Source organism: Dermacentor albipictus, chromosome 1 (assembly GCF_038994185.2).
Source record: "Dermacentor albipictus isolate Rhodes 1998 colony chromosome 1, USDA_Dalb.pri_finalv2, whole genome shotgun sequence".
In the NCBI taxonomy this organism is placed as follows: domain Eukaryota; kingdom Metazoa; phylum Arthropoda; class Arachnida; order Ixodida; family Ixodidae; genus Dermacentor; species Dermacentor albipictus.
Genome location: NC_091821.1, coordinates 288,816,419 through 288,830,772, shown reverse-complemented (window position 1 = coordinate 288,830,772; position 14,354 = coordinate 288,816,419). Strand labels below are relative to the sequence as shown.

Sequence of the window (14,354 nt, the reverse complement as noted above, 5' to 3'; positions counted from 1 at the left end):
GCTACACGAGCGATTTATGCCCAACTAGCCCAAAAGACGGACGCACTAGCAAAAAGTGAGTGAATGAGTACAGTGAACTTGTACTGAACTGAATTCACATGCCGAATAGAAGAGCGCAGTGTCAGCTGAAACAGGCGGCACGGCTGATTATGTAAGTACTTCTAAGAGTTCGGCTACTAGTGTATTTCGCTTTCGGAAGTTATCTTTACCGCTGGAAACAGCGCAGAGCTTGCCCGTTAAACTTGAGTCAACCGACACCACACGAAACACGCCGCGGTTGACCAACCCAACTTCCACACGGTTCATTCACCACATCACATGTCACACGAAGTCAAGAGTGCCATATTTTAAATCACTGCAGCACCAAACGGACCTGAAAATTTATTTCCTTCGACAGAGTTTCTCAGGTGAGTTCGTTCACTCGCCAGTTACGAACTCGATGGACGCGCTAGGCCTACGCGTAACGTAAACAACATCGGCGATAGGCGAGTGTTGATTATCCAGACTTCGGAGCTTGTAAACGTGTTTCCGTTCGTTTTAAGCACAACAAAATGCACATACAACAAGCACAGACGTTGCGGCAATCGTGATGAATCGTGAGCAGACGATCGTACCGAGCCCCGGCGGAACCCAGTGGGCAGGTTGGACTAGTCGGCGTCGTTCGAAGTCGCTTCGGATCCACGTCGCACTGCCACAACCCACGGTCGTCGTTTGGTCGGTCGTGTCGTTGTCGGCCTACTGTTACAACACTGTCTTTTAGGAACACTGTCGCGCGCGTCGTGCGTCCAAAAAACTCGGACGATCGTTGGTGCCGGCGCACTTCGCATCGTCGGCCATATCAGGCCTAGGCAGCCGGATACTCCGCAGCCTCCGATTGGTTGACGCCTGCGAGGCGTCGCAGCCTCTCATTGGTGCACGCCGGCGCAGCTTCGCCGCGCGTCGGCAAACTTCTAGCATCGGCAGTAGACATAATCGCTGCGCGACGTTTCGCTTCACCGCGTTTGCGACCGACGCGTTGACGCATTTGACCCTTCGGCGCGCGCCGAAGCTTTCCAGCGCGTGCCAGTGGTTGGGGCATTAGGCACAGCAACGACTGCGCCCCGGTAACCGAAGGAACTCCCACATCGTCATTGTACGTGGCTGTAGAGGGGTGCTTGGTGCCCTTATTCTTTTGCTGTCTCGTCTTTGAGACTCGCCGCGTAAGTGCTCGGAAAGCGGGGGCGTGCGACCACGGGAGCGTCACATGAGGGGGAGGTTTGAGACATTGGACGCCTCAGACATTGGTGTTGCCTGCGCCTGAATCCATTGCAAGCCCTAAGGGCACGTGTCGCGGGTGCCTCGTGTGTGCGCGTGCAAAAGGGGGCGAAAACCACGTCCAGCTGGCTTCGCGACCCTCCATCCTGTACCTCCCATCTCTGCTCGCTCCTTGGAAACGATTGCTGTCAGCATTTACTACTCTTGCTAGCACTGCTGCTGCCGGTGCCCCGGAACTGTCTTCCCGCAGTCATTCTCTCTCGACAGTCGCCTTCGTCGGTAGCTTGAGTTGCAGCGCACGTGCGCTCAAGATGGACAAGCCGTCTGCCCTTGTCGCGCCTTCGAGCCGCAGCCGACGCCGGTGCTGGGTTGCACAGCCAGGCGCTCCAGCCGCAAGGATACACCCTGGTCCAACGACTGTCCCGCCTGCCACAGCTACGGAGACCAGTCCGAAAACACGGAGTGTGGCCACCTGGACGTGCCAGGAGGGTGTATCGGCACCCCTCTGGTACGTGTCGGTGAAGGCATGGCCCGCGCAGCGCAGAGTGGAGAGGTGCCAGCACCCCGTGCCCTATCGTTTTAAGGGGCACACGCTCACTCTAACGGAGGCAGCCGCGCACGGTGCCCACCTGCCACTCCCTGTTGGTGCTGCTACCTGCGGGAAGTGCGGGACCCTTGTTATTCACCACAGCCACTTTCCGGCCGGATGCACCCGGAGGAGAGGAAGGAGAGTGCGGCGGGAGATCCCCCGGTGCCTTTTGGCGCGGCGACGGCGCTGACAAACGGCGAGCTGGCCCAATGGGGCCGGCAGAAGATGCGGGAGGACCACGGATTCGCAGCGCTCGTTCGGCAGGGAGCTCCAGACGATGAAGAGGCGGCCCACACAGAGCGACGGGTTATTGCGCCGAAACAAACAAATCCGAACGGGGTGGCCGCCGACCGCGACGGCCTTGGAATAAGACGTTCGGGACTGAGCGCTGACGCTCCGGGGACGTCTTGCCGTTTTATTTTGTAGGTGGGGTTCTTTAACTTTTTTTTAATTTTTTCTTTGCGAGTGTGTGTTTCTATGCGTGTGTGTGTGTGTGTTCGTGTAACAGACATTACATTTATTCTGGGGGTATTCTGGGGCAATGTGTTGTACAGTTTTCCCTTTGAGTTATATGGTTGTGCGCGATTTTCACTGGGTTTGCTATACGTGGTAAATAACTATGCTAGTAGTGTATCTGCCCTGATTGTATCGTTCTCGTTTCTTTAATATGTGTTTAAGGGCTGGAACGGAGGCAGGAGGTTAGCCGTCCTTGCAATATCTAATGCTGGCTGATACAGGGGACTTTTCCTTTGTGTTACATGCCGCCGGCTTGTTTCTCAGCTGGTAGGGACATTTAAGGGGAGAGGGATGTGGGAGTTCCTTCGGTCTACCGGGGCGCAGTCGTTGCTGTGCCTAAGGCTCCGGACTTATTCGCCATTGCGAGGAAAACCCCTCCCAAATAATAATAATAATAATAATAATAACTTTATTTGCATCCGAAATACACGATGCCGGAGGCCTGCAGAAAAAGCTGTCGCATTGCAGCTTGACAAGGCCGCAGGCCCCCGCACTGGCAACTTCACGTAGCAGTCAGCAAATTATAAAACTATATGCGAGTTACAATCAGCACTCACTGAAATCCATACATACAAAAAGATAAAACTCATTCCATATTCAGACATCGTTATACAAATTATGTTATACAATATGAAGTTATACAATTAATACAATTACAGTAGCGATACAATTCATACAAATAATACAATACAATTTGAAGTTATACAATTATGAAGTGCAAACATTCAGCTTTCAAGACTCTGTTTATCCATGCAGAACGCCACCAGAGACCAGTGCACACAAAATGAACCGCAGAAAGCGCAGATAACTCCGCGGTAAAAGTGCAACAAAATTATACACTAACTATACCATTCTTTTTTTTTCCTTTTCTTGTTTTCTTCTTCTACGCACTAAAGTATTTTCGAAGGTCCGCAAAAGTAATTTTTTCAGGCTCTATATTTTGTGTCTGTAGGGTATTCAATAACCTTGGCAGCCGGTTTCTCAACATTTGTAAGCCATATGTTGTCCTACAAGTATCTATTGCCCATGTTTCAAAATTTCGCGTATTATATGTAGTAGAGTGACATTTCAACTTCGCTAACTGACGCAAGAAACAAGTATTATTTTTTATCTCTTGTTTATATCGCTTGTACAGGCAATAATCATAAATATTTGTTACTGGCATTATGTTGTAGCTGCGAAATAAGGGCTCAGATGGATAGTACCTGGGTACATCCGCAATAACTCGCAGAAACTTTTTTTGCAAAACATGGATTTTTTGCAGATTGGTTTGCGTCGTAGAGGCCCAAACTAGGTGACAATAATTAAGTCTGGAACAAAATAAAGTATTGTAGATTAGCATCATTACACTGCGTGGTAGTATGCTTGCGTTCCGATATATGAGGCCGATTACTTGGGAGAGTTTTGTTGTTAACTGATCTATGTGCTCGTCCCAAGACAAGGTATTGTGGAAGACAACACCCAGTGTTTTAATAGAAGGCACTATATCAATTGGAGTTGAGTTAAGCAGAACCTTTTGATTTAATGATATCTTCTTGTTTCTAGCATGAAACAACACTGCCTTTGTTTTCTGTACATTTATTTTTAAGGCATTTTCTTCTGTCCACTTTTCAAGCTTACCCAGGATTTCGTTGGCGTTGCGAACTATTTGGTTGGTTTCTTTTGCTGACAAAAATATACTAGTATCGTCTGCATAAATGACGAATTTTACTTCTGGACATATACTTACAATGTCATTTATATAGAGATTGAAAAGAAATGGTCCCAAGATGCTGCCTTGAGGCACACCACAAGAAACTGCTAATGGATCCGAGTGAAAGCCTTCTATGTCTACAATTTGTTGCCTATTTCTTAAATATGAATAGATTAGAGAAGCAGCAACACCTCGCATACCGTATCGTTCTAGCTTCCTAATGAGCAGTTCATGATTAATAAGGTCAAACGCCCTTGAAAAATCTATAAAAATGCCCAGTATTACATTTTCTTTTTCGATTTGATCTAGTATATACTCTTTTTGTGCAAGAAGTGCCGATTCAGTGCTCAAACCTTCACGGAAACCATACTGGCAGTCAATCAAGATGTTGTGTTTCTGTTCGAATTTTTTCAGTCTCTTGAGGATTACCTTTTCAAAGGCCTTTGAAAACACAGGCAATATAGAAACAGGCCGGTAATTGCCCATATCGTTCTTGTCACCCTTCTTATAGAGTACCTTAACACGAGCAACTTGCATTTGGGGTGGAAATATCGCTTGCTCGAGGCATAAGTTAAATATGTACCGTATGCATGGAGCAAGCAAAGAGGCAGCATGTTTCAAAGGCTTCGCTTGCATCCCGTCAACATCCAACGCACTGCTATTATTTAGGCTTATTATTACCTCTGTCACTTCAGCTTCAGTGACAGGGTCAAGGAACACTGAACTGTTATTGTAGTAAACATTTTTTAAATCACTCGTTGCTGCCATTTGACCCGCGGATTTCACAATATGCTCATTGAAAGCATTGGCTAACGCCTTCTCTGACAACTCGTAGCCATTGTATTTTATTTCACGAACTGATTGGTTTTTGACATTATATTGTAACACTGAGTTCAACTTCTTCCAGAGAGCATTTGAGCAGCCAGAAAGGGAAGTAAATAAATTATTAAAATGATGTTTTCTTGCTCTTTTTAACTCTTTGTTTAAACAGTTACGGAAAGTTTTAAACTTCTTCAGTGCGTCTGGATCTCTGTTCTTAATAAATTTGCTAAACATTGTATTTTTCTCCCGAATTTTTGCTGCCAGGTCAGAGGTTATCCAGGGCTTACGAATTTTTCTCTTTTGTTTTAAGCGTACAAAAGGAAAGTTCTCTGTATATATAGGTTTGAGGATTTTAAGGAATTCTTCGTAAGCTGCGCAAGCATCTGTAATATTATACACAGTGTCCCACGGTACCAACGAAAGTTTGTCTACAAATGAGGAAAGATTTTGCGGCGTAATACGCTGTATTAAATTTGCAGGCGAATTTTGTTTCATGTTCACCTTTTTACTACAGCATAAAAAAATAGGCAAATGATCACTCAACTCAGCCGCGATAACTCCAGCTCTTATTCTCTCCGGCATTACATTTGTAACAAAAATATCAATCAATGTTGACGTATTCAGTGTCACTCTTGTTGGAAGATTAATAACATTTGTAAGGCCATTGGATTTCAATAGAACATCCAGCTTAACCTTTGACGGATCACTGCTCAACATGTTAATATTCACATCACCACCAAAAATGAGATCGAAATGGTAATCATTTACAAACGCAAAAAAACCTTCTAGGTATTCTAAAAATGGTGTCATCATTCCGTTCGGAGGTCGATAGACAACAGCGATTACAATCCTTTGCAATTTCAACGAAATAAACTCATAGTCGCTTGTGCTTACGCAGAACGCCTGAAGTAACTCACACGAGAAAGTATTTTTTACCAAGATGCATACACCACCACCGCGACCACTGGTCCGGTTAGCATAGAAAGTTTGATAAGAAGGAAGACGGAAAACAGTTGAGTCATCTGTGCTCCATGTTTCCGTAAGCATTATCACGTCAAACACGTGATCAAGCTGCTGGAAAAAAAGAGTAAGTTCGGGTACTTTATGCTTTACTGATCGTATGTTTAGATGAAAACACTTCAGTGATTTCATATATACTGGTCCCAGGTGCCTTTCAAAGCCATGCGGCAGGACGTAACGTTCCGCGTCGACGTTATCCATGATTATCATTTAGTCATCTCAGAAACTGCCGTGTTCCTTATCTTAGTTTACTCAAGTCGCTAGAACTTGAAATGGCCACCGCATTTTCGCCGTCAGTTTTGCGCACGAGGACTCGTCCATTGTGATGCCAGACGTATTTGAAACCGTTTATCTTTGCCCAGTTTTTCACCTCAAAAAGAAGTGCACGAGTTCGTTTGGTTATGTTTTCTTGCAAAAACAACTTATCATCTACACAGCTCAGCTTCTTTCGGTTTTGCCACCATTCATCTCACTTCATTTGTTTGGCAAAGCGACAAATAACACCTGGCGTTTTTCCTTTTTTAGCGGGTAGTCGATGGATCGCCACAATATCATGTTGCAAAAGTTGTGGGAGCTCGGCCTTTCCTGCTAGCGCATTTATTTCTTCCAATAAATTCTCATTGTAAGTTTGCGGAATTCCGTGGAATTCCAGGTTTAGTTTACGGCTTTGCCATTCCAAGTAGTCAACCTCGGCCTTAAGCTGTGTGACCTCCTCCCGTTCTTCAAGCTTTAGTAACCTTCCTTTGATATCCGCGACATCGTGTTCATTTTTTTCCGTGCGTGTTAGAAGCTGATCGTACTGCTCGCTCATGAAGTGAACAGCATCTTCCAAGCTCTCAACAGATTCTTTTAGGGGCAGCAATTGGTCCAGCTTGTCGTTAATAGTCTTCAACCACACGCGTACATCATCTTGCGCGTCAGGTTGTTTGGCCATCTTTTCTGCTAGCTGTGAACGCGACGTAGAGCGTCGGCATGTTGTGCATCGCCATGCTCTGCGATACGCTTCACCCTTCGATTTTACTGTAGCGTCGGATACGACGGCACACTTTCCGGTATGGTACGTGCAATCACATTCACTGCATGTCATTGATTTCTCTGAATCATCGCACTCTTCTTCACATACTTTGCACTGCCCTCCCGGAGACATATTTCACTGTGGCAGCAGCAGCAGCGGTAATATCAAAAGTAAGAGTAAAAGCTACGCAAAAATAATAATGCAGTTACTAACCTGCAAAAGTACAGAGGATTGGGCTTAGAGCGCTGAGATGCACACCACTGCTACTGCTGCCAATGTGATGGGCGTGCCTTCGGGGATCAGTCTTATAGCCTCCTGGTAGATGACAGCGCCAGCAGCGGCTGATATGGCGAAGATTCTCTGCAGATAGGCGCTCCCTGATCTTTCTTGTTGGATGCTTGGAAGATCCCAGCGTAGAACTGTCGACGTCACACCTGAGTGCAGTCTGCAAAAGTACAGAGGATTGGGCTTAGAGCGCTGAGATGCACACCACTGCTACTGCTGCCAATGTGATGGGCGTGCCTTCGGGGATCAGTCTTATAGCCTCCTGGTAGATGACAGCGCCAGCAGCGGCTGATATGGCGAAGATTCTCTGCAGATAGGCGCTCCGTGATCTTTCTTGTTGGATGCTTGGAAGATCCCAGCGTAGAACTGTCGACGTCACACCTGAGTGCAGTCTGCAAAAGTACAGAGGATCGGGCTTAGAGCGCTGAGATGCACACCACTGCTACTGCTGCCAATGTCTGCCCCTCGACCGCGCGCCGTTTTCCCCGGGCGCCGCGGCCGCGTCCCGCGACGTCATGCTACGCGGCCCTGCGATTGGGTGGTGGGGCGTGACGTAGGGAGGAAGCCCCGACTGGGGACGGTCGCCGTGCGCGGGGGAGACGTGCTGCGACAGGGACGAGCGCCGGTCACGAGAGGCAAGCTGCAAGGTACGTGAGCGACCAGCTGTTTGTGTCCCCAACCCCCCGGCCTGGGGACGTTCACGTGCTTTGTCAGCTAGCGTAAGTGTGGCTTGCTGAGTGGCTCTGCGTTCCGCCCTTGCCGTAGTCGCAGGTGCTCAGTGCGTCACATTTCGCGTGTCCGAACCGTCGCAGACCATTGTCGGTGACGGGAAGCGCTGGGTAGCGCTTGCGAACTCATTTCGGCCCGCGTGCGCAAACCATTGTTCGACGCGGCGAGTAACCCACCTTCCTCGCCATCGGGAACCGCGGGCGCCGAGTGTACTCCGTGTGTTTGGGTGCCGGCTGGTACGTGTTGGCCATTTGTGATCAATAAACGCCTTAACTGTCCCGGACGCCTTGTGTTCCTGGGACAGCGCCCACGCGTACGGCCAGAGCCGGCCAGGTCTTTCGGCTCGGTGCTCGAACCTGCGGTGGGTCTATCGCCGTGCGCCCTCGTGCCGCGTCGTGAGGCTCTACTCCTCGGGGGCCACTTGGCGACGCCGTGCGCGGAGACGTACAGTGAGCCCACAAGAGGTATGATAAGAAATCTGAAGAGTAAGCCTTTTTGTTTTTCAGAAACTTCCCGTTCATTTGATCATCCCCACATGAAGCCCAAAGCTTAAGTTTCTCAATTAAATTAACTATTATCGCAAAATCGACTACAATTGCATCCGTAGGAAAAAAATCGCGATTACGCAGCTGCGGCGTAAAAGCGGCAGCTGACTTTGTAGCTCTCTTAATAAATAAAAACCTTTCTTTCACGCTTTTCGGGACGTTGACGGGGTTGAAGCAGTCTTCTGCTAATTACATTTTTCATCCTGTCATGTGTTCTTGCCTAGCACCAGTGCTAAGTAATCTGCTATTAGCCAAACTGGACAGAGACCTGTCAGAGCGCCTTCACGAATCTAAGGTTATAAAAGTTTTTAGAAATGTTCATGGCTTTTTAGTGCTTATTGACTGTACATCCGCTCGTTTTATTAATGAATGTGCCCCCGTTTTTGCCGCTATTGGTGACTGTCTTAAGCCACTAGAAGTGACCTTCGAAAGGCCATGTGACGGGAGGATTAGATCCCTTGACAAGTTTGTGCTCACCGATAACAAAAAACTGCTGGTGTTATGAACCTAGGGCAAGTAAGCCACTTTTGCCTTTTCATTCACGCATACAGAGCTTGTGAAGAGGCAATCGCGAAGGCGTGTTTCATCGAAGCACTGAAGAAATCATGCCGGCATCTAAATCACGATATAGCTTCGGACGTCAAGCCCCCCGTTTAAGCTGCGATGGTTAACCGAGCCGCGTGCTTGTGTCAGTCGCAGGAGGACAGCTTGCACAGGAAAGCAATTCGGAGCAGGCGCAAGCAGTGACAAACTGAAGGTCGCGGTCATCCCTCCCATAGATTAAAGAAGATTGCTGGCGGCATCAACGTTGTATTTTCGGCGTCTAATAAGTTGCTCAGCCTGTGTAGAAACACGAGGTTAGAAAGAATCGCACGTACCGCATGCCAAAAAGAACATAAAAACTAATTCATTGATTGCATCGTGGGTGAGGTATACCGCATTCCTCTCGGGTGTGGGCGGTCCTACGTTGGTCAAACAGGTAGATGCATAAATGACCGGCTACGAGAGCAAAATAACAAAGTAAACGACCTTTCTGCGTCTCTCGTAGACGCTGTGGAATGTACGGACGAGGAAGCATTAGCATGGGCCCAACTCCGACGCGGCGTATTCAAATAGATGTAAAACGCAAAAAACGCTTTCCTGAGATGACCGCTGGACTGATTTTAACAAAATGCGTTCCATTTGAAAGAGAAAGTTAAATTCGAGTGACTGTTTGAAACGCAAGTTTGATTTACGGCCTGAATTTTGTGAAATGAATTTTAAAATATTCACAAGTTCGAAAACATAGAGGCACGACGTTTAAAGATCAATAGCTCTGAATGAAGAACAGATATCTCGGTTCTGTAACGGCATCCATTATATTACATAAAGCGGACAAATTTGATATGTGAATTTATACCTTAGGTGAATTTGTTACGTTGTGTACAAGGGTTTTGCCAAAGCTGTGTTTTCACATCACTGACTCTGTAGATTCATGTTTAAAAAATCAATTTTGTCCGCTTTAGATGTACTATCAAATGCAATTCATAGGATTGTGATATTTTTCCTTGCTGAGTTGCAAACTTGACAGTTATGTTTTCTGAACATTTTCAATTTTTGCCAACATTTAATAAAAAATTATGACATAAATAAAAAATTCGAAACCAACAGTCACTAGATCCTAAGTTTTCTTTTAAAATGCATCAAACCTCGTGAAACTTGGTGCAGTGGTTGCCGAGAAAAACGACGTCGCCCTTTACATGTATTGAGATAGGAGCATCCGAGCTATAGCTAGCTCTTAAAATTTTGTGCCATCTGAAGAAAGGCTGCCACGGAGTGCTTCTGACGGTTACCCTAGCTTATTTACTCTGTTGCATGGAAAAAAAGGAAAGGCAAAACAAAAAGAACCGTATCAAAATCCCAGAATCAATCATCGCTCGTCGCGACTAAACGCTCTTACCATGATGAGTCATTTCCAGGCTACGAGCGGCTACGCTTTATCACGAACGCTGATAACGCCGGCGGGACAAGCATTGTGGCGAAGTTCAATGCGCAGGGATAGCTTTTAATCATTTTATTTTGTTGACGTCGTCACCGCGGGAAGTTTGAAAAGTTCAAGGTCAGTACGCCACGTGGTGGCACTCACGCGAACTAAACCACCGTGTCCAGAACAGCTGGATACGTGCGTCGCGTTGACGCGTGGCTGGTACGTGGCGTCGTGAGGTTCGTCTGCGTATTCTTTGCTTCGAGACTTCGGCGGGATGGCGGCGTCTGGTTGTTATGCCGTCTAGACAGGATTTTCGGCGTCTTCGTCGGCGGCCGAGGACCTTCGTCAGTTGACGAACAGCAACCGCGCTTCCATTAGTTGCTGCTTTTAGTTTTCTGGACATAGGCTCGCAGAGTGGCCCCGGGCTGCAGTGCATGGCCGGTGCTGCGGCGACATGTAGCGGCCTGGTGACGGCGAACGGGACGGTCGTCGAGGGCGCCACTGAGTAGCGGTGAGGTAGTCGGCAATATCGCGAGATCATTCGCCAAGCTGTGGGCGCGGCGCGTTAACAGCGAACCCTCGCAATCCCATCTCCCGGTATGGGCATCGGCAGTAGATGTGACCCGCTTCTCCGCAGTGGTAACAGAGCGGGCGGTGGTCAGGGGCGCGCCAGACGTCTGTCTTCCTTGGGTAGCTTCGCTGTACGACGGGTGGGCGAGCTGGCGGCGGCGGAACTCCGTCCTTACAGCGTTCTCGCGAGGTCCCGGAGTGTTACTTTGACGGCGGGCGACGGCGGCGTAGGTCATCGCTTCAGGCTGGGCCTGTGGCGATTTCGGCTGGCCTTGGGGAAGTTCCAGTGACCGCTGGATTTCTTCTCTCACGACGTCCGCGATCGACGCAACCTGAGGCTAGGATCTTGGGAACATGTGAAGTTCCTCTCGCCAGATTGCTCTGATGCTCTCGCGTAGGTCGTCGGTGGCCAGTGATTGAACTTCTGCGAAGGTTGTTGGGCTTGAGCGGCGGTTGAATTGCCGGTTCCGCATTTCCAGAGTTTTCTCGATTCTCGTGGCCTCGTGAAGAAACTCTTCGACGGTTTTCGGTGGATTTCGTATCATTTCGGCGAAAAGCTCTTGCTTGACGCCACGCATGAGTAGGCGAAGCTTTTTCTCCTCGGACATTTCGGGGTCGGCGTGGCGGAACACGCGCGTCTCGGTGAAGTTTTCGTTCGGTAGTTGCACTCGGGCTTCTAGCATAGGTTCGGCCCTTTTCTTACGTACGACGCTCGTAAAGGTCCGCAGCAAGGCGCTACGAAACAGGTCCCACGTTGTCAGGGTCGACTCCCGATTCTCAAACCACGTTCTGGCGGCGTCTTCTAAGGCGAAGTATGCATGCCTCAGCTTGTCGTCCGAGTCCAAGTTGTTGAAAGTCTCGATTCTTTCGTATGACTCGAGCATGTTTTCAGATCTTCAGACGATGATCCATGAAAGGTTGGTGGGTCTCGACGTTGTTGCAGCGGAATGGGGGACGCTGGAGCAGGCATTGGGGTTTCTGGCTTGGGCTTGGTCTCTCTGGTCTTCTCGGGAAAGGGTCCGTATTCCGGTCGCAATTCTTGCTGCCTACGGCTTGCTCGCTGGTCCTTGGCGACGTTGGTGTTGTCTTCTGGTTATGGGCTTGTATCGCGGCTTTGCGGGGGCGTTCGGAACATGAACGCACTAGCATCTCTACGAGATGCCACGTAGTAGTGACGATGCAGAAGTCGATAAAACTGTGATTAACGAAACTAGCGTTTTATTGGGTGAACTTGTGCCCTCAAAAGCAGGCTGCACTCGAAGAACAACGATAGTGGCGCACATACTCGGCAATCGTCGAAAATCTGATCAGCGGGTCAAGTGCGTCGGCTTTTATGCATCAGTCGTCGAATGTTCCAGAGTACTCGCTAGGACCCGCTTGTCTTCCACAAAGTTCTACACTATTCGTGTCGGGGATACATGCAATCACATTATGCAAGGTTCGGTGGCAGACAGCGGATGGAACCATCGATACAATTCCAGAAACATCGGATACATGCAGGTGCGTCCTGCGCTGTGTGATAACATTTGTTAGGCGGTGACAAGCGGTCACCCGGAAAGGATAAAAACGTACACGTGTCAATACTGTATGTGTACACTAAAAAAGCAATGCATCGATGTCCCATTTGCCTTCAAGTTTATTTTCAAGTTCAAGTTTGCTGTAGTTTATTATGAGCACAAATACTACAAGAATCTGCTGACACAGCTGCAGTCAAGGTGACTGTTCGAGGTGTGCCGGCTGTCTCAGCGTAAGAGAAAGAAAGAAATTGGATCAATGCCAATACGAGTGCTATTGCTTCTTGTCTCTTACCTGCATTTGCCTCCACGGCGTCTTGGCTTGCGGAGTCAGCATGAGGGAACTGCTGTGGCCAGGGGTAGGCATACAAAGAAATACACTTCTTACGTCTGCTTCTTGCACTCTTCTTGCCTAAAAGTTTTCAAAGATGGTGTTTACAATGCACCAGCACTTCGACTGCTTTTGCTTTTTACCTGCAGGTGTTGCTGTGAGATCCTTGCTATGGCTGCATGCAGCATTGTAACACTTGGTGGAGGCATTTGAAGTGGTAGCCAAAAATATTAAGAGCCATCCTTCTCTCCATAGATGGTTTCAATTTCTAAATGCAGCGGTAACTCACTATTGGGGCAAAACCACTCACTTCTATGCGGCAAGTGCCATAGCTCGAAACTGAATATTTCCTTTAGTGTTTCACAAGGTGTCTGATACGTCCACATTACATGTTATCCGTTTCTTTTTATTTATCCCAGTGTGGAGAGAGCATCATTACATTGTTGTTTTATTTTTGCGTGGCTTCTCTTTTGGTTTGTTTCTGAATTTATCAAGCAGCAGTTTCATGATGCTAAAGTGACTCATGTAATGACAATCATTAGTTTTGTTTTGCAGAAAAACAACGCATTTCCTGACTCATAGTTTGCTATCCCATTACTCGCATAATTTCGCAGAGTATTCTACCTATATTGACTTGCTTGACCTCCACTAAAGAGAGTTGCATTTTCAAATACCATTCTTTGCTTAAAATCATTCAACACTTCTCATAATTTCGTTACCTTGGGCTTCTGATGCTATGGATTCACCATTTTTGCTTGTTGTTTCCGACTAGAAATGTCTTCTTTAATTCAGAGCTTAAATTTTACATTTCGAACACACAGAAGGGCTTGCCATTGTATATCTGCATTACTAGGAAACATGTTTCATTAAACATGTGCAAAATCCAATTGAAGATTGATGAATGCAGCTTGTAGTGTGGTTTGACTGAATGAGCCACAAAAGTAACTCATCTCACTTGGTAAATTAAAGCACATATTAGTGTGATGTACAACATGTGTTACAGTAACGTCGTGGGTTGCCTTGCTTATACAGCAAAATGATCGGTATTTGAGAAAAAAAATATTTTTCCATACTTGTTGTGCACACTGAGTTAAGGAAAGTGAATGAGCTGGAGCTGTCTAGATGATCTTCTTATTTTACTTGCGAGTATACTCGCCAAAAATGTGTCACAGCTGCTCAGTGGTATTTGAGATTATGTCAGTATTGCATATGTGCGTGTTGTCTAAAATAATTGAATTTTCAAAATGCTCGTAGGGATCTGATGTGCATATCTGCAGTTTATGGGTACATGTAAAAGACTCAGCATCAAGTGCAAGTGAACGTTCCCACAGGCCCTAAGTCGATCATGCAAATAGATTCGCTGCACACATCTGTGACCAGAAAAGATATGCCACATGAAATGGCATGCAAGGAAGTGTTAAAAATATTGTACAGTTAATAAAACGCCTATGCTATTAATTTGTGGGTTCATGCACTCGATGTCGTCCCTATTAGGCACTCGCCTC

General features: G+C 47.3%; 1 protein-coding gene and 1 pseudogene across 2 annotated transcripts in view; one reads left to right on the top strand and one right to left on the bottom strand.

The window, feature by feature from the left end:
• The window catches only part of LOC139054444 (atrial natriuretic peptide-converting enzyme-like), a 784,429-nt gene that overhangs the window by 688,491 nt on the left and 81,584 nt on the right, over positions 1-14,354 (top strand). The gene's annotated exons all lie outside the window — the stretch shown is intronic.
• On the bottom strand, positions 5,562-7,833 carry LOC135909588 (uncharacterized; annotated as a pseudogene).